This window comes from Lissotriton vulgaris, chromosome 4_1, assembly GCF_964263255.1.
Source record: "Lissotriton vulgaris chromosome 4_1, aLisVul1.2, whole genome shotgun sequence".
Taxonomy (NCBI): Eukaryota; Metazoa; Chordata; class Amphibia; order Caudata; family Salamandridae; genus Lissotriton; species Lissotriton vulgaris.
Window position 1 is genome coordinate 2,015,579,080 of NC_141691.1, and position 24,854 is coordinate 2,015,603,933.

The window sequence follows — 24,854 nt, forward strand, 5'->3', positions numbered from 1 at the left end:
TTCAACACATTATAGCAATGCCTATTGGCAGGCGATGGTGGGCCGTAGCCCTCCTTCTCCTCGTGGTCTACAGAGGTGGGGATTCACTGGAGTTGTGTTATTGGGGCCGTATTGTGAATTGAGGAACTAAGCACAATTATTTCTGCATCTTACTACTCAACAGGCAGACCATGGGAGGCAGGGGCACAATGGAGGCCCCTGTAGAGTAGTAGCGCCCACCAACCTTCAGGGGCCCCAACGGTTGAGGGGGCTACATTCAACTTAAGTCCAACGAATATCTGTGAGATATGGGAAACTCAGGGGTCCTTCATCATATTCTACAGTTTGCCTTACATCACTTGTGTGGGTAAGCTCATTTTCTGCTGCTTCAAAATTTTTAAGAACTATTTGTATCTCTCTCTATCAAAATGTCTCTCATTTATCCGCTTTCTCATTCTTTTTCCCCTTCAACGTCTTTCTCTGATGCTTCTCTATGACGCTCTCTCCCTTCATTCTCGTTCTCTCATTCGCTCTCTTATCCTTTCTTCTACCTGTCATTTCTCTCACCCTCTTCACCCATCTGTATATTCCGTTCCTTTACTGCCCTTCGTGTCTGTCTCCTTTACACTCTACTCATCCTATCTTCTTCAGAAATGTTTACCTTCTTTGTATGAGGTATTTGCCCCCTTCCCCTCCTAACCACTCACCTCCACTTGGATAATGACGCTTCGGCCGGCCCTAAACCCTATACTACACTACGAGGCGATGTCCTCCCCAACAGCAGATGTGAAAGGAATACTGTGACTGGAACAGCTTCCAGAGGCTGAATATCCGTAATCCTGCAGCGGCCGGATATCGAATGCAGTTTTGCTGAATTAAGTTGTATAAATAAACAAGAAAGGAAAGGGCATATTATGCAGCGGCATGTCTTAATCATTGAGGCTGGCCTCAAGTCTCAACATCACTGAAAACTAGGGAAATCGTTCAGCACCCCTTCCAGCAGGGGATGTCCCACGATTCTTGCATAGCTGCGGGGAGCTCCCTTGGAGTCTCTGGACACTATTTACTCTGGCTTTCCATTAATTAGCCTCACATTTTATATAATTCTTAAAAGGGGCTTCAGTAACTTTTATTGCACAACTGCTAACCAAACCACAACTTACAACAAAAAACTGAATATTATTAATCACATAGGCAAAACCAATTGCATTTGCCAATGCTAGTTTACTGTAGATTTCTTGCTTGCCCCTTCTGTTCTCAGACAAATCATTTCTATGCTTGTCTTACAGTACCTCTTCTATTTCTATGACAAGAGCGTCCTGCTTGACTCCTCCCATCTCTTGCTTCCTTTACATAAGCGTCAGTTTCAGGCACAGGCGCACCAGTCTTCACCTGTAGTGTGGGAAAGCAGACATGTAACGCTCGGACTCTTTCAGCATCCGAGGATACTCGCGGGCACTGCCTTATTCTTTACTGTCATAGATCTAGGGCTGAAAGTCCGCGCGTGCAGGAACCTATGCCATCATGTCTCTTTTCGAAAGCTCTGGTGTGCCCCGTGTTTCACTCCCAGTGTGCTCAACAATCAACAATCATTGAGTCCAGCATGTTGGCTTACACTCTATGGACAGAGCACGAGACTCTGTTGACCAGGGGGTGCATCGAAGCTGAGGCTTGGATGTCGGTGGTCACTGAGGGGCAGATTTACAATAACTGATGCATCCTGCATATCAGCAGGGATGCGCCAGTTATTGTGCGCCATGCCTCCGCCACCATGGATGCGCTGCATTTACAATACGGCGCACCATGGGGCAAAAACGGCACAGATGCGTGACGCATGTGTGCCGTAAAAGCGGCACATTGCTGGAGTTGCGTCGCAAACGTGACGCAGCTTCAGCAATGCTCTGGGGGGCCCTATTCTTACAATGCTACGTCAATCCTTACGCCTGCTTCAAGCAGGCGCAGGGTTTTGACGCAGCATGGGCCCAAAAGTGACCGAGTGAAATCTTGTAGATTTCACTCAGCCACTTTTAGGAGGCGTTCCTGCTCCGGAACGTCCCCCGCTGTGCAGGAACGCCTCCTTCTGGCGCAGGGCTTTACAACGTGACGCATCTCCCAGATGCGTCACGTTGTAAGTACCCTGCACCATGGCGCATCTTTTGCGCAGCCGCTGCATCACAAAAGTGACGCGACGGCGGCGTAAAAGAGACACAAGGGGCTTGTAAATCTGCCCCTAAGTTCCTAGTGATGTTCATAACCTGAGGGAGAGGTTGACTAGCTTTGAATAAATGATCTCAGTCTCCCGAAGCTAAGGTCCTACTCTGGGGCCTGCACTGATGCAGTGACTTGTAATACACGGCTTGCGTGGGATGCATCTTGGGTTTTTGAGTGATGCTGATGGGCCTTTCCCAAGCACCGGCAATCGAAGCACATGATAAAGGCTTCTATCGGTGTTGTCTTCTGAGTGTGACATTGATTATGGAGGTTCATCCTTAAGATCTATCTAGCCACGAGGGATCAGTGAACGCTTAGTCAGTTCCTGTCAGGCAAGAGTTCTGCTGGAGGGGAAAGAGGACAGACAGAAACTTCATTCCTGAAAAAGTCCCAGTAACAAACTACCACTTCTTGAAGTATCTGACCTGTCACTCCTCAAATCCAGATTCTGTTGTCTGTACCCCCGCTTCTCGCACTCTGGAAGACTAAAGTGTCCACCTTGGAACATTCGTTCCGTGGACCATGTGACACATGGTCCTGCTTCTGGAACCAGATGAACCATCTCTCTGCTCCTTGTGGCTCTGGAGATAGTGAGATGCAAAGGCTTGACTGGGCCCTAAATCCCAGTCCTTCCGTTACTAGCTGGAACTTGCTGGTTCAGTAGGGAGTCCTTGCCAATGGGTTCTCCCTCAAGCCAGAAATGTTCACCAAAATCCGCTATTCACAAGATACTGGCGCCTAAATGTTGCTACCACCGGGAGCCTACTGGGGTGCAAGCCCATTCCCAGCCCCATAGCCCCCTTCTTGGACAAATGGACTTTGACAGCCAGTTGGCGCTGTAACTGGTCTTCCCTTGATCTGTCTCCTGTTACTGACTGCCTGAACCCCAGGGGCCCCGGTGAAATGAATACTATACTCCTGCTTTGGAAATCAATCCTCAGCCATCAAGTTTCCGTGGGTGGCTCTGCCACTATATGATGAATGGGGGGGTTTAAAATGTGTACTAGATTTTCAACAGCCTAAGTACAAACCCATTGAGTTGTCCTTCCTGTACCCAAGAATATGATTGGCTTAGAGGACTCTACAAATTATTTGGAACAGAAAATACTAGGTGTTCCATCGGGGCACAGGAGCAGCAATAAGTGGAGGGGTTCAAAACAAGGTTTGCAAATATATAATATACGATTATGAAAATATCTACTCCATCACAAAACTACCACTAGAGTAAACACATGTATTAATTGTTTTGAAGAGTAACAGATATTGTATAGAGAAGTTAACTATATGCAGGGTTATTTGTGCACTCTAGTCGATCTCATATTATAAAGTCAATCAGTCAATCAAATAACACTTGATAAAGCGGCAGCTGCTTCACCCGAAGCGTCCCCGCGCTCTAGCAGACAGTGTATTTTGGGCTGAATTAACGGAGAGGCTAAACAGTTTCAAATAACCAAGGGGCATATCACCAACATGGGGGCATATCACCAACAAACTGCGATAAACATCGCAGAGCGCACATAGCGCAAATTTGTATAACGTCGGCTATCGCCGGAATTAATCGCCAAGATAATGCATTATTATCAACGCTTATCTCCACGGAGATAAAAATTCCGGCAATAGTGGCGTAATGAGGGAACCTCGCTGGAAATCCAGTGATGCAACTACAGCGCTAAGGGAATCCTTGTTAATAAGGAGATGTGGATTTAGGCTTAGAATCCACCTCCCATTATAAATATAGCTAAGTCTGACATTTTGCAGACGTTGGCTAATGGCGATAACCGCGGTTACCGCCGATTTTTATGTCGCTATGGGTATCAGGGTCTAGCTTGATGATACCGCGATGTGCCGTTAGCGACTTTTCCAGGGTTGTTTTCAGAGGAAACGCCTACTTAGCTTGTCAATAGCTGTAAATTTCGCTGACATGCAAAGCGGCAATAACACGGGTGCAATTGCCAGTAAGCCGTTGCTAACAGCTGTTAGCGACAGCTGGCTGTTAGGGCGATAAAAATATCACTGCATTAGTGGCAAAAAGTGCCACTAAAGCGACGTTATTGCCCTTGAGGATATGCCCCAAAGTTTCGAGAGGCGTTTTGAAGGATGTCAAAGACTCAACCCAACGCGCGTTGGATGGGAGGCTGTTCCATAGTTTTGCCGTAAGAACAGTAAAAGAGCTACCTCCACGGAGAGACTTATGGAATTTTTGGATATGAAGGAGGGGGCTATTGTTGGAACCAAGTACCCTCTCCTGAGTGTATGGAGACAATCTGTTCGACAGATAGCGGAGGCCTTGCTGTGGAAAGCTCTGAAAGCCAGCGTCAAACTTTGAATTTGATACGCTGTTGTACCGGGAGCCGGTGCAAGTGCCTAATATGTGGAGGGATATGACTGCCTGGCAGAACTCTTCTGCCTAGTCTGGCCGCGGTATTCTGGATTAACTGAAGTATGCGTATCAGATAAGCACAGAGACCAAGATAAAGGCCATTAGAGTAGTCCAGGCGAGAGGTAACTAAAGAAATAACTACTGTTTTTCTTAACTGTTCAGGAACCCGATAAAGAAACTTCTTTCGAATTTTCATCTTCATAAAGCAAACAGACGAAATATGTTTCATTTGCGCCGCAAAGGAAAGTGTGGAATCAAGATGATACCCAAACTCCTGTCTCAAGAGGTTGGATTAGGAGGAGGAGCCTTGAGTTCAAGAGGCCACCAGAGGGCGGGCGATGGGGGGTCACTTTGATCAAAAACCAAAGCTTCTGTTTTATCGGAATTCAGGTTCAAGCAATATGCATCCATCCAAGCCACAACTCCTCTAAGACACTCCGCACAATAGCAACGAGCATTGGCATAGCCAATAGGTCTCGCTTTTGGGACCTTATAAGTATTTAGTTATGCAGCACAATATCCTTGCATGGCTAAACACTTATAAGGTCCCAAAGGCGAGACCTATTGGCTATGCCAATGCTTGTTTTCAGTAGGGTTCTGAAAGAGACAGCTTCTTGGGTCGGGTATCTCTCTGTCTGTTGTCCTCTTCATCACGTCAGAGTTGCAGTTGCTATATTCCCTTTTCCAGAAACAAGAGCACACTGGATGTCAAACCAGTCCAGTGTGCAGCTTCCAGGAGATGCAGCCCTCAGCGAGGGCGTGCGGCTTGAGAGCGGCCATGTTTGAAGCGAGATGCAGGAAGATGGGTTGAAATTGATCATTGTGAATCAAGACGAGCGTCCTGGCCCCTGTTGTGTATCCTGTCGCATTCTATTAAGGTGTGGTTTATCAAAAGAAAAGAATGGTCATTGTGCAAACAAAAGGTGCAGGGTTGAGGGTGACCACTTAACAGGCCCAAGTGCACCTGGTCCAAAATACATGCACTGATGCACAGACTAAAGTGTTTTAAGCAGCAGAGGTTAAAATGACTGAAATGTGTAACATCCGTCGAAAACATCTTGCAATGATCGTATTGCTGCAAAGTTCCTTTTTTTCCTTCAACAATCAGCGTTTTATTGTAAATTGCAAATTTGCAAAGCATGCAAAGGCTTATTGCAGTGCCACTTGTGAGCAAAAACTCTTCAGAAGATGAACTTCTAGAGATAAATTCTGAAAACTTGCAACTTTCTGCGTAGGAAAGTTCACAGTATATTTTCCAGCTTGGCTGGTTTTGACTAGAGTGAAAATGATGTCACAATACCAGTGGGTGAAGGTAAACAGAAATTCTTCATAACCTTTGCTGAAGGTGATAATCCCCAGCCCTACAGCCGAATACCTGCTGAAAGTGTTATCTATACTACTATTATAAAGAGAGAACAGACACCTTTTGGCAAGGTAAACTCTGGAACCACAGTGCCAATCCACACACCCAATACATTGTTGTAATCCTCAGGGTGTGTAGATGGACATAGGCTGCATAAAATAAAAAAATAAACGTAAATTAAAAAATTAAAGTTTAAAAACAAAGTAGTCCCCTAAAACAAGCGCCGGCCGCGACGTAGCGCTAACCGCGACCTACACCTGCGTGATGACGACAGGCGGGGAGGAGCGGTGACGAGCGGCGACGTGAGGCGAGGAGTGACGTGCGGCGAGGAATGGCGCGGCGGCTCAGGTAAGGCGAGGCGGGAGACGGTCCGGGCTATGTCGGGGCTGGCGGGGGCCCGGAAGAGGGGGCTAAGTCCGGAGCTCGGCTGAGGTAAGACAGAGGCGGGCAGGAGGCAGGGGGGCGGGCAGCAGTATACGCAATGTCCGGGGGGGGGGGGGCGGGAGGGCAGGGGGCCTGGCCGGGACTAAACAAATGCTCAAAATGCAGCCCCCAGCCCCCTTCTGCCCCCGGGCAACGCCGGGGCGGGCTGCTAGTATTGAAAATAAACGGAGACCTCTCTGTAGCTCTTGTGCCAGTACCTTGTGTTCTCGTGCCAGTACCGTGTGTACCCGGAAGTAGCTAGAGGTGCTGTGGTCAGCAGGATTCAATTATACCTATCTCACTCACTCGGTCACTATGATGACGGTGAACTAATGGTCTCTGAATTCACTAAATGTTCTGAACGCTGTAGCTATTTTGTACACAAGGGCTTGAAAGGTGAAATGTAAAGAGAGGGCAAGAAGGGAGGGACACACATTAATGGCCGGTGAAGCTATGACATGTGACTTAGTGAAACCCAGGTGCACTCATATGTTTCATCTAAATGGGAATGAAGCAGCTGGAATCCAAAGAATCTACTCACTTCTCTTAGTCACATTTGAAAGCTCGCTGGGAATCCCAAATCGTCAAAGTGATATGTTACTCCTACCGTGAAGACAACTTAAAAAGGAGCATGCAGTTTAGGCAATAAAAATGCTCTGTTTACCCAGTCCTGAATCGCTAACAATCACCAGAAATAGGCACTGTGGCATATTCCTTTGTTTGATGCCTCAGCTCGGGTGTTTAGGGTTACTGTTGCGTCATGGCCCATTAACGCCCGGTGTATGTTGTTGAAGGGTGCCCGGGGTGGCTGGCCCCATTTAAGCTTCCAAAATATATTTTTCACGAGCGCTTTGATGAATGATTTGCCCTGCATTTGTGTCCGTGCCTAAAAGCTTTTATCTGCCACCCCGTTCTAAGATCTTGGGATCAAACATTGATCAAACATTTATCCATGGTTCCTTCCAGCCCAGCATTATATCCAGTATCAATTCAAGAGTCTGTCCATAGCACAGAAGTTCTTTAGCGTACAAAAATCCACATGCAATGTTAAAAGTAAAGCGCCGGTGCCGCGATCATAGCAAAAGTAAAGAAATAGAAAAAAACATATATTTCTTTACTTTTGCTAAAGCGTGGGTGACTACAGACACGCCTAGCATGGGTACTGCCCACTAACCACTGCCAGCCAGAGCGCCCAGGATGCAGGGGTACATTGACCACCGGCCCTGGGCGCCCACCTGGATTTGTGATTAAGGGGTCTTTTTCTGTGTCATTTTCCTTTCATTGAACCTTTCCCTCTCATGTTCATGTGCACAACACAAGTCTGTATTTGAATGTGCTTCCGGGTACAGCAAGGGGCCATTACAGTGGCTTGAAACTGCCACGTGTTATGTTAAGTTAGCCCTGACCCCTCAAAAAGAAATCCCTCACCCCAGCCCCCGGATTTTTCTCGCCCCTGCGTTGTACAATAATGAACCCTACTGTCTCCCCTGCCAATATTGCACCGATTTTAGGTTCTGTCCCGAAAGCATTCTGAGGCACTGCTAATAGGCGTGGCTGTGACAACACCCAGCAGTACTCTATTCATCGACCTCACAAGGATGAAGGGAACACCGGCCCTGCTTGCATTCGTGCTGCACTCAGCCCTCAGCAGCATGGTGTTTGCACCGCGAGTCTGAAGCCAGACAGGGCGCTGATGGAGACAGACCTGCAGGAGACCGGAGAGGCCTCAGTGCCCAGATCCTGCTGGGCAGTAACGGTTGTTAATTGCCCTTTCCCTGCTCGCTGGAGATAGTGCTTATTTAGAGGGTGTAACTGATGTACACCCTCCGCAGAGACTGGAAACGTTTAAGTGCACATTGCTTGTTCGCTCAAAACAAACATTATATTTCCGGGTCCTCCCAAGTTCAACATCTGTTCATCAGATCACACGAGTTTCTCGTCTCTCTCTTTGTAAAATACCGGAGCGGAGTACCGGGCGGGCACGCGCACCGCTCCTTTGTGTACATTCTGACGCCGAATACACACTCGGCAGCGCATGGGCACGCACCGTACTGGCACTCTTAAAGTGCTCCGACTACAGCGTTTCTCAGCGCTTCGAGAGGCGGGGGGCGCTCTGTCTTAAGTTGCATGTCTGTGTACGTCACTCACTGACCTCCTGACTGGTAAACACGCTGGCGACAACACAGGTGGGGGTACAACTGCTGTGATTGGATTGGTGGAGTGCAGGAATGGAATAAATCAATGAAGTGCAAACAAGCGTTGTGACGCGGCTGTGCAGAACTCGGCGAATTCACGAAGGTCAGAGAAGCGCTGAGTTCACCGAGTGAAGAACTAAATGTAAATTCGCAAAGGGCAGAGAAGTTCCCTACGTCCATGCATCCCAGAACTAGGGTAAATTCTCAAGATGCAGAGAAGTGCCGTGCGTCCATGCATCCCAGAACTAGGGTAAATTCGCAAAGTGCAGAGAAGTGCCGTCTGTCCATGCATCCCAGAACCTCGCGTAAATTCACAAAGGGCAAAGTGCCCGAGTAAATGCCTGGGATACATTTCAACGATGATCTTAAGAAATCGAAGAAACTCTGTCGCTCCCTCGAGAAGGCCTGGAAAAAAGACCCAAACACCAGCACCAGGGACGCCTTCAAAAACGCCACCCGCATACACCACCAACTAATCCGGTCTGCCAAGAAAGCCGCATTCAAAGACCGACTAGACAACAACGCCCACAACAGCAAGGAATTATTCAACATCGTCAAAGAATTTACCAACCCATCAGCCAACTCCAACGACATCACCCCCTCCCAAGCCCTCTGCGACTCCCTAGCTTCCTTCTTCCACAACAAAATCGCAGACATCCACAACAGCTTCGACAACCGACCCGGAGACCAACCCACCCAACCTCCTGCAGGACCTTCACCCCCCTTGAACGTCCTTAACGACTGGAACCCAATCTCCACTGAGGACACCATCCGCCTGATGAACTCCATCCACTCAGGATCCCCAACAGACCCATGCCCTCACCACATCTTCAACAAAGCGCCTCAGAAACGTCGGAATCCAAGGAAAAGCACTGGAATGGATCACCTTGTTCCTCACCGGAAGAACCCAGAGAGTCCGCCTCCCACCATTCAAGTCAGAGGCCTCTGAAGTCATCTGCGGCGTGCCACAAGGATCGTCACTCAGCCCCACCCTCTTCAACGTATACATGAGCCCCCTCGCGGCCATCGCTCGCCAACACAATCTCAACATCATCTCCTACGCTGACGACACTCAACTGATCCTCTCACTCACCAAAGACCCTAACACCGCCAAAACCAACCTACATGAAGGAATGAAAGAAGTAGCCGAGTGGATGAAGCACACCCGTATGAAACTGAACTCAGACAAAATAGAAGTCCTCATTTTAGGCACCTCCCCCTCCGCCTGGGATGACTCTTGGTGGCCAGCTGCCCTAGGAAAAGCACCCATCCCAACTGACCACGCACGGAACCTGGGCGTCATCCTGGACTCCTCACTCTCGATGACCAGACAAGTCAACGCCGTTTCATCATCTTGCTTCAACATTCTTCGCATGCTCAAAAAAACATTTAGCTGGATCCCCACCGAAACTAGAAAAACGGTCACCCACGCACTGGTCACGAGCCGCCTAGACTACAGAAACACCCTGTACGCCGGTACCACCGCAAAACTCCAGAAAAAACTCCAACGCATCCAGAACGCTTCAGCCAGGCTCATACTAGACATCCCGCAAAAGAATACATCTCTGGTCACCTGAAAAACCTCCACTGGCTCCCCATCAATAAGAGGATTACTTTCCGCCTCCTAACCCACGCACACAAAGCACTTTACGAACTTGGACCCGAATGCCTCAACACACGACTGTCCTTCTACGCCCCCTCCCGTCAGCTACGATCCTCCAACCAAGCCCTTGCCACTGTACCTCGCATCAACAAAACCACCATGGGAGGTAGATCCTTCTCCTACCTGGCAGCTAAAACCTGGAACACACTTCCCACTCACCTTCGCCTTACTCAGAACCACCTAGCATTCAGAAAGCAACTTAAAACTTGGATATTCGACAAGTAATCCCCCACCCTTCCTCAAGCGCCTTGAGACCCTATGGGTATGTAGCGCGCTATATAAATCTCTTGACTTGACTTGACTACATTCCAAAAGTGCAAAGAAGGACTGTGAGTTTACTAGTGTAAAAAAAGGACGTATTGCTTACTGTAATCCTGGTTCTGATCTATTCAGCGCATATGATTGTTGATATGGTACCCCTGGAGGAGAAAGTATGTTGCAAAGACCCGGTGCTTCCAGGCTGCTGCCTGGTTCGTTTAAACATGTATATAGATAGCTCAGTGTGTTTATGCATGCGCTGTAGCGATCCGCGGATGAGCAAAGAACGGCGCCGGAGTAATTTACAAGCAGCAGTTACAGCCTTTAATCACCACTGGGTGATAAAAATGAGTACCATCGACCCAGAAACATATCTCCTTGAGTAAGAGGCGCTGGCCCGTTCAGGCTTCAAGTGACAGCTGCCGCGCTCTCTTCCCAGTGGTCATGAACTTCGTGAACCCGAGCCCTGCTCTCTAGCTCAAGATCACACATACTGTGACAAGGGGCACTGACCTTAACCCTGGACGGTGACTCCTGGCTCCCCCTGGAGGTGACTGGCTCGCTGCCTGCTGGGTCTGCGTCCGTCTGAGCTGCCCTGCGGGTCACTGCCACCGTCAGCCCGGCTCCTCTGGTGCCAGGACGTGGCACCTCTCTCCAGTGCCAGCCTGCCGTGCCGCGCCTCCCTCCGCTGATAAAGTCAGCCCCACGGAGGCGGGCGGGGCCGGCTGCGAGTGTCGTCTCTCCTTGCAATGCCTGGAGGATGCCTGACCTTTCTTCGGCGGCTCGTCTGTCCGGCTGAAATCCTGCCCCCCAGAGAGTAACTCTAGCCCGCACTCCTGCCCAGCAGCGGGGCTTCTCGCCACACCCCAGAGTCATGCCCCTGTCGCGTGATAGGCGCACACCCACCGTGAAATAAGCTATAATCTGGGATCACAGGGTGGGTGGGTGATAATGATAAAGTGTAATCAAAACGATTAGTTGTTTTTATATAGCGCCCCATGAGTTATAGTGCTTTAAGAAGTAAATGGTGCATGCCTGTATAAAAGAACATGTGCATATAGCAAACACTACAAATGGAAGTGTCTCCTGGAACTGAGGGCGAGTGCCATTATTACTCAACATCAACGGTGCTTGTTTGGTCACAGAAGGATTAAAGGCCGAGTCAGCCCGACCTCCACATTGCTCACCGTAAATGGCCCACTTAACCAATGAACGTGCACACTAAATCTTGTCCTCGTTTTATGAGCAGTCTTTAGACTGCAACCCCCCGGGGTTGCACAGGTTCTACGTCACTACCTTTAAAGCTATGCCATATGACTAGTTATTCTCTTACAAAGGCCGCTGAAAATATCAATTTCTACTCTTTTTCCAACCAACACAAATGTGAATTTGCCACACTTGTTACAAATCCCCCACCTGCTGCACAAACTGCAATTTAAGTACTCGGGGAAAGCTTTTGCCAGCAGCCGCAAACAGAAAACGTACATAATGAAATGCAATGTAAAGTAGCTGCAGAGAGCCACCGACATGAACATGTTTGTGTCAGACGCATCTCCGTGTTACCAGCACTGCCCTCAGGATCACACGCACCCGTGCAAGATTCTAATCTTTGTGCAGGTGACGGACGGACGCCTTGACATGCATTTTACCGAGGCACGGAGACAACGTATATGTGATGTATAATTATAATTCTGCCCAGTAGCGCTGTTCTTATAGAAAGAGGTGCGCGCAGAGGCGCTACAGTGTGACTACAAGGTCAATCTGAAACTAAAGAGAAGATGGCCAAGGTTTCCAGACTAAGCAAGCATTGGAAAACCCAATAGGCCTAACTTACTAGGTTTCTGAATAGGCTTAATTTTGAGTCCTGGCCAATACATCAAAAAGGCTGCAGCTGTGAGAAACTAAAGAAGCAGCTGCTTTCTTCGCTGCACTGGCGTCCCTGGGCTTCCATCCCCGATAAAAAGATCAACCGTTGGTGAGTAACAATTCGAAAAGAATGCAATGAATGTGTTTAGTTTCATTTCTTAGCAAAACTGTGCTTTCTATTGGGATGCCTTTTGCAGATGAGTTACAATGTGTGCAGCACAGCTAGTTAATGTCACATAGTTTGTCTTTAATTACGTTATATGTCATGTATTTTGCTATGACTCTCTATATATACGTTTCACATCTTTTGAGTTATAATTGAGTTAACTGTACCCCATAATGTACCCTGTGTGGCCGCATACTCCAAGCGGCTTGGCATTTCAAACACTAATTGGTTAATTCAGCGAGGTGAACTAACCAAACCTTGGCACTGCTGTTTCAGTTTCATCTTCCTGAGTACAACACTGCCACCTAGCGTCAAGTGGAGGGACTACCGGTGCACTATCGGGGGAAGAAGGTTAGATCAGAGCAGCTCCTTTGGGCCGACGCACTTTCCTGATGTCTCAACGATACAACAGTGTACTTGTCTTGTGGTAGTGCCCTGTTGACTTCGCACGTATGCTCATTGCTATATATGTGATTTGCTTTGCTTCCCAGAAATTTGCGTATGTCTGTGATTTCTGTACCTGAGTGGGCCACAATGAGGTAAACGACGAACTGTATGCACTTGTTTTACTAGTGATGCCAAGTATGGGGGGGGGGGGGGGGGGGGGGAGGGGGGGGATTGTTTTGCTGTTACATGCTAAAATAAAGTTAAAAAAAAAAACCGATACAACAGTGTGTCAAAGAGCTACAACACACAGCACAAGATATGAGCAGATCGCCGCATCCGCCCTGGCATTATGCTTAGAATTTGAGAATCTCAGAAAAATATTCTTTTCAAATAATCAACGATGCCGATAGAATTAAAATAAAAAATTACCCGCCCTGAGGAAGCCCCAGGCGAGATGGCCATGTAAGGGGGCGAAACACGTGTCGGCTGTTTCTCTTTCGCTGACTCTTATGAATAGAGTACAAATAAACTCTCTATCAACAAATACAAAAACCATTGCAAAATTGGATTTTTTTCCCAAGAAACCTGATGCATAACAATTCTTGCACAGACAAACCTGCGAAAATAAAGCACAAGATGTGTCACCGATGCAATCGGTGGGTGTCCCTCATGCCTCTAGATCAGTTTTCTCCAACGAGTAGCTCGTGAGCTGGTGGTAGCTCTCCAGCTGCCTTTGAGTAGTTCTGTGTGTAACACAGACTTCTACATTAGAAGGTTTCGCTTGACAGAATTGATATATTTATACCGACATTGAAAAGTATGTATTCAAGATGAAAAGGTGTTTATTTTCAGAGCTCATAAGATGATGTCTGAAAAGTGCTTGAAATGGAAAAATAGAAGTGCCGGGAATCTGTATCAGAGTACCTGTTTGTTTCTGAGAAGTGCAGGTACTCTCCAATTAAAAGTATTATGTCTCTCTTAAGAAGTGCAGGCACTCTCCCTCTCAAAATAAAAACGTTCTGGTCCTCAGTACTATGCAGTCAAAAAACAGTGTCCCAATAGGTAATAACGAACAGTCAATTAAATATGCATGCACATGGCATTGCTAGCAAGGAAAAAGGAGAACACTCTTTGAATTTAAGACAACGTAGTAAATCATCTTGTTTTATAATGTAAATTCATGGTCGGTATTATACAGTTATAAGCAGCACTGCATAAACTCAATTAGGTGACAACCATAGAAAACTTGGTGCTCTACAAAAAGTGACTGTGGTGAAAGTGGCGACGCAAGTGGGGGAGTGAACAGCAGAAGCGGCGCACTGTGGAAAGGTGCAAGCAATCTACAGTGGGTGGCTCAGATCATGTGACAAAGTGGGATGACAGATAAAAGATTTCATTTCCATTATTTGAACCACATTAGAAAAGAACCCCTTTTAATAAGCTGTAGAGTCGACGGCGTTTCGATCCACGCTAGTAAGGATCGTCATCAGGACTGGGTTGTCTTGCTTGGGGCGTGCTGGAAAGGTGCTAGAGTTGGGGCAATCAGAGGTGATTGTCAAGAAATGAATTTCAACCTGCACGAGGGCAAGGTATTGGAGGGCTAGGCGGTTGTCTGTGATCCGCTGAAAACCTGCACGAGTTCTTAGATCTTCGTGCCGGTGCTGGAATCAATCCTCAGGTCTGGTGAGTCCTCAGTACTTGACAGTACCAGCCCTTTTAAAGCACTGTGACTGAAAACAAATTGTTGAATTTACAATATAATTTTAAAGCTGATATTTGAGTGATGAATCATGTGGTGTTGCGTAGATTTATTTGTAATATTAACTTGGTCCACAAGCATTGTAACTATGGATGTTAAGTGTTACCTATGTAAAGTAATTCCAAATTAACAGCACCTTTTTTTACATTGCTGCTAGTATCACTTCCTGGCGCACCTAAGTGATCACTGCTGGTAATCCTGTTTAGGAGAGCCACTAACATAATCTTGTTTGATGTTGTCACTATTTCAACACTAATAATTTTAGTAGCTCGGGATAGTTTCCATTGCACATTAGTATCTCGTGCGATAGAAAAGTTTGGAGACCCCTGCTCTAGATACATATGTGTTATGGGCTGGTTGTCTTTTGTTTATTTCTTGTATGCATGAAATATCCAATGTATTCTGTTTCCATGGTTCTGCGTCGCTGTGAGTTCAAGACTTGAGAGTTTCACGGCTGCCAGTGCTTTAAATGGGCCAGTACTCGCCGGCACTGAGTACCGGGACCTCTGAATTTTCTGGCCCTCAGTACCGGCACTTCTCATTAGCCAGGGAGAGTACCGGTACCTTAATAGATTGCACTGCGGACTCCGAGTGTTTATCTCCTCTAGCACACAGTAGATGCTGCTCTGCTTCTCAGGAGCTTGTAAGCGCGCCAAGCCTCTTGCAGAGTCCCTGCTGGAGATTCCAGCAGCGCCCATGCGAATGGCCTGAGACTGCAGGGGTCTAAGAGGGCAAGCCTTGCATCACCCTTTGATTAACAGGACAGGGTCTAGACAGACCCTTCAATGTCGGTCAGGTTCCCGTCAACTATTCGGCTGAAAGTGCTTTAGCCTTACCCCTGCCCCTCTCCATCAGGTGTGTAAATGGGTTGGGACGGGCAGTCAGTCAGTAATCCAGTCTTATTCGAAATATTGATTGCCCTGGCCGTTCTACAGCGAATAGCAGCCCAACAAAATCCTCTGCCTTCGCCAAAGCCGTTTTTTTTCCATCTTTTTGTTCAGGACAGGAGCTGCTTCTCTTTGCGGAAGGAAGGAGTAGGGATGAATGTAAAGAAGTGAGGTGGCAGGTTAAGTTAGGATTGCCACTTATTTTCAGATAAAATACCAGATATTTGAGTTTTGAAATCATGAATCGTCTTAGAAATTGTATTTTAACACATTTCTGTAAAGTCATACATCTGGTGCATTTCTTAACTTTAATTTTGGAGGCAAGAACAGGAGACAAGTACGGAAAAACGAGGGAGAAATTGTAAGACTTGTGGAGAGTAAGCAAAAGGTGGAAGGAAGTGGAGCAGAACTAGTGAGAGAAGCTTAGAGGCTGGGTAAAGATTAGAGGCAAGTGGAGAGGACATGTGAATGTAGGGGCACAGAGCCAGCAAGAGACAGGAAGAGCCTGGTTGTAGGGAAAAGGGCAGTGGCATTGTTTTTAAATGGGCCGGTACTCACAGATACTGATTCCCAGCACGTTTAATTTTATTCCCGTTAGTACCGGCACTTCTCTACTGCTGAGGAGAGTACCAATACTCATGATACTCTCCTAACTGGCTGCTAGTACTGTCATGGTTGGAACCTATCTGACAGCCAAGGCGCTTCTATAGTCCTGAGCAGAGCCGCTGTTGAACTATTCAGCATGGGATCATTTGCGTGGGGATGTCCCTGTGTTCACCATCACACTGTGTTTGACGGTGGAGGCCCCATTTAGGCCCTGTGCAGTTAATCACATTCCCACTATTGTGTGAATTTGTGCAAACACAGGTATGGAGGCAGCACATGGACAGTGGCAATTTAGAAAATCATGCGAGGTAAGGAGTTTAAAATTGATTTAATCCCACCTGACACTTTTTGCAAGTGTCATGTCTGTGCGCTTGTCGACTTGTGTGTGTGCCTGTTTTTCAGTGAGAGAAAAGGGAGAGAATCAGGACACTCAGTAGATTTTAGGGTGTGTGTGTGTGTACACGCTTGAGAGTATATATTGTATTGTGCCAAACAACAACAAATAACAGTATAGCATTAAGAAGCAGCACATATTACAAAACGAGGAACTGTTCACATATCATCCTTTTTGGCTTTCATTTTGTGTAATGAGTTAACCTGTTTCGTTTAAACACATTTCTCGTGTGTTTTTTTATAGTTGCTGCAACTGATATAGAAGTCATTGTTAGAAATGGGATCCCTGGCTGGCCAGGGCTTGGGCCAAAGTCAGTCAGAGACCACCACTCCCAAGTCAGGGCAAGGGAGTTACATGCCAAGATAACCTCTGCTCACCCTCTAGGTAACGTGGCGCGAGCAGCAAGGCTAAACTTGGAGGCAATGTCAGTTAAGTATTTGCGCACTCACCCCAGCAACAACACCCAAGGCCCACCACAAAGGAAACTCCACACAAGGTTATATATAAAAATAGCCTTTGTATTACACCAAAACACATTGGATAGAACACACACTTTACAATGTGCCAACAGGCACGGGCAGAATTTACAGGGGATATGTACAAGACAGGGCCACCTGGACCACTGTCAGGTATCAGCACTTTTTAGAAGTAACACTTTTAGAAATAGCACTTAGAAGTTAGAGTATAAATCACTGTAGCACAAAATATAAAAATAGAGCACACAACCAGTAACTACTGGTAACCAGGACCTCACTAGCACCACCTGTACTAGGAGAACAACCACCTACGTATCACAATACCTGTAGGGGTGTAAACACATAACACATGATGCATAACATACATTCAGAGGTGTAAGGGAGGAAACACATGAAGCCTAAACACATTCAGAGGTGCAAATAACACATGATGCATTAAATACATTCAGCGGTGTAAGAGCAAGGCACATGATGCATAAACACATTCAGCGGTGTAGAACAAGGCCAATTGCGCCAAACTCACACAAGTCACCACCTGTGACTTTCCATAGACAGGAACACCAGAACTGTCCCAATGTCAGGGGCCTAAACATGGCAGCTGCCCACAAAGTGCTGGGCAACTGGTGCAAGCAAGGATGGGCCAACGTGGGAGCCTCGCAGGCTCTGAATAAACAAATGGCCCCAGAGCCTCTCTGGGCTCTCAGTAAATCCAAAAATGCCCCCTTGAGACTTTCAGGCTCACCAAACAGAGGAATGCCGCCAGGAGCCCTCGTGGCTCTAAACAAATACTATGCCCCCTGAGCCTCTCTAGGCTCGTAACAGAATGGGCCACGTGGAGCCTCTCAGGGCTCGAAACACCAAGCAATGCCCCCAAGAGCCTCGTGGCTCGCAAACAGAAAATGCCCTGAGCCTCGCAGGCTCTGAACACCGGAGGGGGGGCACGGGCACCGACAATGTGCCCTGACAAGGCAGAGCCTCTCCGGCTCTAAACAAATGCCCCCTGAGCCTTCGGGGGCTCGCCAGCACAGCACCGGACCCAGCGGTACTCACCAGCCAGTACCGGGTCCTCTGCCTCTGCTCCGGTCCGCGGGCGGCTTCACGAGAGATCCGGCTCCTTGGGGCTCTCTGCACACTTCTCCCCTCTCTCTCCTGGGCTCTCCCTCGCTTTGGGAGCCCGGGGGGGGGGGAAAGGAAAGACGCCGGCTTCTCCTCTCACCGGAGTGCGGGGTGGCCTCCCGGCCGCTTCCGGTTGTCTCGATGTCCCGCCCCTCGGCCTGCCTGACTTCCGGGTCGCGACTGCGGCCAATCGCAGCGCGGCCCTGGGTTAGGGAGGCGCGGCCGGCGGCGGTGAAAACACGGGGTACCGGCTGTAATAAACCATAAATTGAGGTGGGCACTTGATCTGGGGGCCACCAACAAATAGCGGCAAGGTCCCTAGCGAGGTGGGCACTCTCCAGGGGCTTCAAAATCAGCAAAATAGACGGGCAAATGCCGGGTGGGTACCGGCTGTGCAAAAAGCGCTCCCAAGCGCTTAGGGGCAGAATAGAGCGCTCTCAAGCGCTAGAGGTCAAGATGCAGCGCTTCCAGGCGCTGGAAGCCAGCAAAGTCCAGGCAAAGTCCTTTAGCAAGGCAGGGGGGCAAAGCTGGGCCCACAGCCAGCTCACTGGGTCTCCAGACAGGGAGACAATCCAAGTGGCGGTCCTCTGGCCCAGCAACAGCAGCAGCCCCCTCAGGATCCTGGAAGAGAACAACATCTGTGGGGACATAGCCCCATTTTTATATACCACATTCCTTTGTTTAAGGGTGCAGGGTGGGGGAGAAACCAGTCGCAGCTGGTTTTGGAGCACTCTTGATGGCTCAACCACCCATTTCATTCACTGGCAGGGCTAGGGTCATCAGTCGCACCACAGGGGGCGGAGCCAGCATTGCCTGGGGAAAACCCAGCCTCATTCAGGACACAGGTACACTCCTCCCCAGCCATCAGCATGCTAATCTCCCACTCACCACCGGGCAGACCCATCCAGCCTTCCTGGAGCCAGGCTCAGCAGCCAGCTCCAGCCAATCACACGCCAGGCATATTTTACACTAATATGCCAACTCCTAGAAGTGGCATTTGTACACAAGACACACTCATGCCACATACACCATTGCGAAGCATTCACTCTCACGAGTTCGCACATATCAAATTCGAACCTGTACACCCCACGCATCAGGAACTACCAGGGACACATACATTCCCCATGCATTCCTATGGGAGGGCAGGCCTATCTCATCACATGCACTCAGAGTGCGCACGCACTTTCCACTGGGACACAGTGAAAGTGCGCAGAACCCAAAAATCACCATCACCAGGTCACCATTACAAGCAAAAAGTCTAGGGTTGAACCTGCCAGAAGGGCCAAGTCCAATAGTCATTATGTATCATCATATGTTGCCTTAAGCCTGCCCCCAGCCCCGCCCACTCACCATGCCTCTAGCTCATATTAATGAGTACCTGCACTTATTGTTTCCCATTTAAAGCACTGACTGCTGCTCTCGGACAAACAGAGAGAGACACAGAGTACTGGTTTCTATCACAACAAATAAATCATTTTTTCTTTTAAACCAGTGTCACTTTATTCATATGGGTAACACCACACAATTTGGTGACAACACTCCATTTATGGGGGCGGCACAACAGTATGGAAGGCAGTGACCGAAGAAACGGGATGTGCTTGTAGCATGCCAACGTAAGAAGCTGTGCCTACACTACACCACTCTTGTGATCAGTGTCTTGTCCCCTTCCGGAATCCAAGAGTTGGCTCCTCTTCTGAGGCGTTAGACTCCAGGGAAGAGATGGCACCATCGGAGCTCCATCCTGCTGGCAGCGCTCTGGTTGGCTGTCTACCACCATGTGATTGCTCACTTGAAGTCTGATGCACCTGTTGCACTTAGAGGTGCCTGTCTGCTGCCTGTTGTTGTCACAGGAGTCTGGTAGCATTCATTTCTGCATGGATTAATATCTTTAGGCCGCACTGTCTGTCCCTGGTCTATCTCTCTTCTAAGCCTTAGGACAGCATGCGGACCGTATTGTTCAGGTCTGTTCTGGTACTTACGCACTGCCTGTTATGCAAATTGGCATGTAGGGCAGCAAAGAAGGACCTCCACTTCTGTCTGTCTTGTGCATTTTTCGGTACGGTACTGCAGCTGTGGTTCAGGGTCATTATTTCCGTTTCCACAGGTCGCCTCCAGGTGTTCTTTGACCGGTCTCTCTTTTGTTTGCCTTCTGGAGTCCAGGGGAGAGTTGTTCTTGTGATGGAATCTTCTTCTCTTCTGATCCTGTCCATCTCCATCTTCTTCTCATAATGATGGTGTTAGTGCTCTCTTGCTTGCATCTGTTGAGCTGTTCCTGGCTGGGGATTGTTCGCAGCCAGACTAATGCACTGGATTCTTCTCAGGTTACTGGTGTGAAAGGCTGACAGTTTGGTGATGTATCTTTTCATCATCCATCAGTAGTCTGATCGATAAAAGAGTGTGGACAGAAGGCAGCTCTGGTAAAGCCTCTGCTTGGTGTCTGTGCTGTAGTTAGATGACCTCCACACTTTGTTCTGCATGTAGAAGGCCTTTTTCAGTCAGCTCTTGGTGTCACTGCCTGCCCCTCCATTATGTCTGACAGCACTGCTTAGGTAGGAGAACTCTTCAGTCATGACTTGGTCCTCTCCATCCACCCTGACTGGGGAAGGGTTTGGCATGTTGTTTGGCATGGCGTCTGATTCTTTGTGTTGATCTTCAGGTGCATATGCTCTGCATAAATGTTGAAATGAGATATCTTTTCCTGCTTATGATGGTGAGTGAGAGAGCAAGGCTATGTCACCTGCATAGTCAAAGTCCTCCAGTGTGTAGAATAAGGTCCTTATGATGCGTCTGGCTTGGTCTTCTGTTATGCATCACATCGCCCACTCATGACTAGGTTGAAGAGCAACGCTGACATCACACATCCCTGTCTCACACCAGTCTTGACTTTGAAGCTATACTCAGTATCTCCCACCGTCCAGGTAATATTATTGTAGAAGCGCTTGGAGAGAAGAAGTATCTGCTGTGGTATGCCAGAGTCTGTCACCGTAGATTCAGACATAGGCTTTCTAAAAAATCAATGAAGGCGATGTACTGTTGTCTCGGCCATTTTGTGCACCACTCTCTGATGTAGCGTAGAGTAAGGATCTTATCAACACACCCTCTGCCAGTGCGGAACTCACCTTGTTCTTTTCTTAACTTCTTGTCCCAGAATCAGGAATGTGCTTAATAATGATTTTCACGGGGGCGGGGGAGGGGGGGTAGCTACGACAGCAAGCAAGATGGCAGCATAGCTTCCCGGCTCCGCTGACCCAAGTCTTTCGTACGAAGATCCTGTCGTATATCCTGATTTCTCGCCCCATATCCGGGTGCATGAACTACTCTGCGGACTGATGGTGCAATCCCGAGATTTTTCCGACATGGTGAAGTGGAGTTATGTCGAGGTTTAATTTGAGGCCTAGCCCAGTCTGGAAGCCGGGGTCTCAAGTGTTGGTCTAGCCGGGTCCTAGTTGAACAACAGCGGACCGGAGAGAGCGGCAGGGTCCGGTCCATGGAACTTCCAACATCTTTATTATTGCTTTGTTGCCGATCTGCTGCCTGGAACCGTACCGGAGGTGAGGAGACGAGTGACGCCCGAGGTGGTGTGTGTGGGGGTCTGGGACCCGGGGGCCTGGCGTTCGTAGCGCCGGTGCCGTTGGGTCGGAGACGTGGTGCGCACTAGCGCCTATTGACGATCGGTCCCTCACGGTTCATTCCTGCTCCACCTAATCTTACCCCGGGGAAGGCGCCTCTCCGTGGGGGACAATATGCTTGATGCTATGCGGAACCCGGCGGAGCGGATTCAGTGCGGCCCATCATTGCGGTCAGTGATGGCGGCCCTTGAGGCACTCCAGGCGACTATGAAGACCCAGGCCTGGAATCTGATGATGGCGGCGGGCGGAATTAGAGGATCCGGACCGGACTCTGATTTGCTGCCCGAGGCCCGGTGGCCAGTTCCTTTCCCTATTGCTACCCCAGCGGTGCAATTTGACCCGGTGCTTGGAGCTTTCCATGCCCCTGCAGAAGTGGAACGGTTCGAACATGTGGAGACTGGCGATACACCTACAAAGTCGGAATCTTTGGAACTGCAATTGGCGGAACATTTCACTGCTTTTCCCGATTTGGAAACGTTTGCTCGTAATTGTGATCTGTGTGGGACTGTGTCGCACCCCCTTCCCGGCTGGTCCATCAAGATGGCGGATGGGATAGTGCCTGGTCTTAGAGTCGGGAGGGGGCATCGTTGGACTCGAGCGTCTACTTTGGGACTTGCCATCCTTTCTTCGTCTTATAGACTATGTTTCGACAACTTCTGTTTGACTTTTGACAACTTTACGGTGGGGCTCTACTTATCAGAGGGGATCAGCAAATTTGATCGAGGGGGCCAAGGCTGAGACTGTTGCTTAAGGTTTCACAATATTGATTTATCGGTAACGGGACTGCTTTATTCGGTTAACGGAGTCCGGGGCGGGATTTCTAGTCTCCTCTGATGTACTGTTTTATTGTGGTCTGCTTGATCGTGTCAGCATTGTGGGGGATTCTTCGTTAAGACGGGGGGGAGAGTCCAGGAATGCGTATGACATAGTCCTCCTCCATTTCTCCTTTTTGGGCAGGGTTTTAGTCCCTTCTTCCTTTCCCTTTATTTTCCCTTTTTTCTTCTATATTTCGGGTTCATTTACGGGGCGACAGGCACGCTGCTAAGGGGTAGGCCGTAGTCATCTGCAGGGGTGCAGGGTGGGGGGTTTGGGGGGGGGGGAATTTTGTTTTTACCATTTGTTTCTATGGCCTTTTTTCTTCTTATCTTTCTTTGCCTTTTCTTTGTTTCTTCTTTTTCTGGTCAGGGTAGTGGGTCTATTCTTTTGTCAACTGTCGACTTTTTATCTGTGCCTATACTTTCACGGTACTTCAGTACCATCGGGCGGGCGCTCAACTGGTGCGAACATTAATTGTATGCTTGTTTATCCTGCATCGTATGACTCAGCGCCACTGTTTTGAATGATATCGAACTAACTGTGGACCTCCTGCTGTTTTGCCTACCCTTTATGCACCTTTGTGTTATTGTATGGCACCTGATCCTTCTATCTTTATATTATAAAATGGAACCTTTATTATCCTGTTATTCGTATAGTATGCTATACTGCCAGTTTTAATTGAAGTCATGTTGTATTCGCCTCACGGGAGGCCAAGTCGGGTTTTAATTGCTTTGTTGCAATGATATTGATTAGCGGCCAGCCCTGGTGGTTGTAGGCCCATATTTGTATCTGGTTGACGTATTAATAAAGGTTTTCAAAAAAAAAAAAATGATTTTCACCAGGATTTCACTCTGGATTAACTTAACAGAAGCTGTTACCGTTGGTTAATTCCCCCATCTTTGGAGTTTTGCCAGTTATTCTTTGTTTCCCTTCATCTGGTTCTTTCTTTCCCTCCCAAATCGATGTAAGCAGTGGTTGGAGGATCTTGGCTGATGTTTCAGGGTTTGACTTGAACAATTCTGCTTTCAAGTTGTCTTAGCAAGTAGCTTTTCAGTTCTTGAGTGATCAGAGGACAGTGACAAACGTTTTCTCTATGTGGTGGGGCAGAGTTCACATCCAAGTATGTCTCTGCTTCATGGATGTCAGCTTCGCTTGTTGGATCGGTCTGTTCAAGACTTTTTTAAAGTGCTTTGCCCAACATGTTTGCGGTTCTTTCTCTGTTGTGAGGAGTCTGCCTTGCATTTCTATGATAGGGGTGTTGTAAGTTGCAAAACATTTTCCACTGACCATCTACGTGATCTTGATGAATTTCCACAATTCTCCTGTTCTCGCTGCCTCCTCTGCTTGGTTGCGAGGTTATCCACGTGCACCCGCTTTCCTGCTCTTGTCATTCTTTTGACTGCTTTGTTTGCTTCTATTTACCCTTGCATGTACTTCTCCCACAGCCTTTCAGATTTGGCCTCCATTACTTTCGTTTTTGTTTCCCTCCTATCTTATATAGCTTGTCAAGTGTCTTGTCACATCCGTTATTTCTTCCTCCTTGTTTTGCCCCCAAGACATGTTGTACTGCTCTTCACATATATTGAAGAGACCGTCTCCCATTTCATGTTGACTTTGTCTGTAGCTGGGTCAGACTGATCTTCTGTGTCTCCCAAAAGTTGGAACCTGTCTTTGATTTGTAGGACAAATGTCTTCTTTGTCTTGGAGTCCTGTTATTTTGCCACATCGAAGTATTGTCGTCCCGATGTTTTGTGTTCTGTATTTCTGAGCTTCACAAGAGCAGTAACTAGATGGTGACCACTGCTGATATCCGCTCCCGTCCTTGTAGCATCGTCCTCGAACCAGATCACCGCTCATGGGATAGCGCACTTGCACAGCGCTAGCATCTCACCCTCGTCGCCAGCTGTAGCATCGTCCTCGCAAAGAAGAGGCCGACACTATGGTGATCGTGGTCAGAGCTTTATTTCATACACCTTGTCTTCTCCTAGTCCCTACTCTAACTGCCCCTCCGGACTGTCCCTGGCTCCTCCTGTTCCTGTTCCCGCGGCTCCACCCCCCGACCACTAGACTGCGGCGCACAATATTACAGTCCTCACTCTGACATCTTGCAGTGAGTTCTCTTCTGGTACGGCCTCTTCAGTGCCTAACATGCAGCCTAAATCTACCCTAGAGAGTGCACTTTATTCTCTTTCGTTCTCTCCTCTAAATGTGCTGGGGTGGATTGGCAAGTCCAGTGGCGTGCTTTTCTAAAGGGATTCTCTTCCAGAGGGTTCTCCTCCA

At 48.2% G+C, this 24,854-nt stretch overlaps 1 protein-coding gene and 1 long non-coding RNA gene across 4 annotated transcripts in view; one reads left to right on the forward strand and one right to left on the reverse strand.

Moving 5' to 3' along the window:
* LOC147724882 (alanine aminotransferase 2) overlaps positions 1 to 24,854 on the reverse strand; it is a 1,140,553-nt gene that overhangs the window by 486,779 nt on the left and 628,920 nt on the right. The window contains exon 1 of one of the 3 annotated variants that reach the window (XM_086966408.1): positions 10,986 to 11,165. The exons of 1 other annotated variant lie outside the window; for it this stretch is intronic. The gene's annotated coding sequence lies outside the window, so the exon portion shown is untranslated. Of the gene's footprint in view, positions 1 to 10,985; positions 11,166 to 24,854 lie in introns of those variants that run through there. One more of the 3 variants, XM_086966411.1, reaches the window with a different exon arrangement.
* Positions 11,761 to 24,854, forward strand: part of LOC147724883 (uncharacterized) — a 74,103-nt gene continuing 61,009 nt past the window's right edge. Inside the window, exon 1 of the long non-coding RNA XR_015310112.1 lies at positions 11,761 to 12,447. This is a non-coding gene — a long non-coding RNA (uncharacterized LOC147724883). The remainder of the gene's footprint in view (positions 12,448 to 24,854) is intronic.